The sequence below is a fragment of the Ostrea edulis genome, chromosome 1 (assembly GCF_947568905.1).
Source record: "Ostrea edulis chromosome 1, xbOstEdul1.1, whole genome shotgun sequence".
In the NCBI taxonomy this organism is placed as follows: Eukaryota; Metazoa; Mollusca; class Bivalvia; order Ostreida; family Ostreidae; genus Ostrea; species Ostrea edulis.
Window position 1 is genome coordinate 97178354 of NC_079164.1, and position 2500 is coordinate 97180853.

Genomic DNA, 2500 nt, shown 5'->3' on the forward strand with positions numbered 1-2500 from the left:
TTATTGTTTTACAGACATTGTAGTATAATGAATTTAGTCATATCTATACTGTTTATTGTTTTACACATGTTGTAGCATAATGAATTTAGTCATATCTATACTGTTTATTGTTTTACAGACATTGTAGTATAATGAATTTAGTCATATCTATACTGTTTATTGTTTTACAGACATTGTAGTATAATGAATTTAGTCATATCTATACTGTTTATTGTTTTACAGACGTTGTAGCATAATGAATTTAGTCATATCTATACTGTTTATTGTTTTACAGACGTTGTAGTAAAATGAATTTAGTCATATCTATACTGTTTATTGTTTTACATACATTGTAGTATAATGAATTTAGTCATATCTATACTGTTTATTGTTTTACAGACATTGTAGTATAATGAATTTAGTCATATCTATACTGTTTATTGTTTTACAGACGTAGTATAATGAATTTAGTCATATCTATACTGTTTATTGTTTTACAGACGTTGTAGTATAATGAATTTAGTCAAATCTATACTGTTTATTGTTTTACAGACATTGTAGTATAATGAATTTAGTCATATCTATACTGTTTATTGTTTAATTAATTTACACATGTTGTAGTATAATGAATTTAGTCATATCTATACTGTTTATTGTTTTACAGACATTGTAGTATAATGAATTTAGTCATATCTATACTGTTTATTGTTTTACAGACGTTGTAGTATAATGAATTTAGTCATATCTATACTGTTTATTGTTTTACAGACGTTGTAGTATAATGAATTTAGTCATATCTATACTGTTTATTGTTTTACAGACGTTGTAGTATAATGAATTTAGTCATATCTATACTGTTTATTGTTTTACAGACGTTGTAGTATAATGAATTTAGTCATATCTATACTGTTTATTGTTTTACAGACGTAGTATAATGAATTTATTCATATCTATACTGTTTATTGTTTTACACATGTACTAGTATAATGAATTTAGTCATATCTATACTGTTTATTGTTTTACACACGTAGTAGTATAATGAATTTAGTCATATCTATACTGTTTATTGTTTTACAGACGTTGTAGTATAATGAATTTAGTCATATCTATACTGTTTATTGTTTTACAGACGTTGTAGTATAATGAATTTAGTCATATCTATACTGTTTATTGTTTTACAGACGTTGTAGTATAATGAATTTAGTCATATCTATACTGTTTATTGTTTTACAGACGTTGTATAATGAATTTAGTCATATCTATACTGTTTATTGTTTTACAGACGTTGTAGTATAATGAATTTAGTCATATCTATACTGTTTATTGTTTTACACACGTTGTAGTATAATGAATTTAGTCATATCTATACTGTTTATTGTTTTACAGACATTGTAGTATAATGAATTTAGTCATATCTATACTGTTTATTGTTTTACACATGTTGTAGCATAATGAATTTAGTCATATCTATACTGTTTATTGTTTTACAGACGTAGTATAATGAATTTAGTCATATCTATACTGTTTATTGTTTTACATACATTGTAGTATAATGAATTTAGTCATATCTATACTGTTTATTGTTTTACAGACATTGTAGTATAATGAATTTAGTCATATCTATACTGTTTATTGTTTTACACATGTTGTAGCATAATGAATTTAGTCATATCTATACTGTTTATTGTTTTACAGACGTAGTATAATGAATTTAGTCATATCTATACTGTTTATTGTTTTACATACATTGTAGTATAATGAATTTAGTCATATCTATACTGTTTATTGTTTTACAGACATTGTAGTATAATGAATTTAGTCATATCTATACTGTTTATTGTTTTACATACATTGTAGCATAATGAATTTAGTCTGATAGGTCCTTATTCCTATACTTACAATCATAATGAACCTGATGTCAAAACTGAACACATGTGAAGAAAGTGCATCCGATGCCTATATCATACAAACACACGGTTCACTATAGAGATGTCTGAGAGTTAAATTGGACGAGAACACGCGGTTCACTTATAGAGATGTCTGAGAGTTAAATTAGACAAGAACACACGGTTCACTTATAGAGATGTCTGAGAGTTAAATTGGACGAGAACACGCGGTTCACTTATATAGAGATGTCTGAGAGTTAAATTGGACGAGAACACGCGGTTCACTATAGAGATGTCTGCGAGTTAAATTAGACGAACACACGCGGTTCACTATAGAGATGTCTGAGAGTTAAATTGGATGAGAACACGGGGTTCACTATAGAGATGTCTGAGAGTTAAATTGGACGAGAACATGGGGTTCACTATAGAGATGTCTGAGAGTTAAATTGGACGAGAACATGGGGTTCACTATAGAGATGCCTGAGAGTTAAATTGGACGAGAACACGGGGTTCACTATAGAGATGTCTGAGAGTTAAATTGGACGAGAATGAAGAAATTAAATTAACCTATTCCTTTCATCTAAGATGAAATCAAGTACATTATATGTTGCATAAGTTACTATGCAATGACATTA

General features: G+C 27.7%; 1 protein-coding gene across 5 annotated transcripts in view; it reads right to left on the minus strand.

Annotated features, from left to right (window-relative positions):
* LOC125672037 (sodium- and chloride-dependent GABA transporter ine-like) overlaps positions 1-2500 on the minus strand; it is a 59560-nt gene that overhangs the window by 30253 nt on the left and 26807 nt on the right. The gene's annotated exons all lie outside the window — the stretch shown is intronic.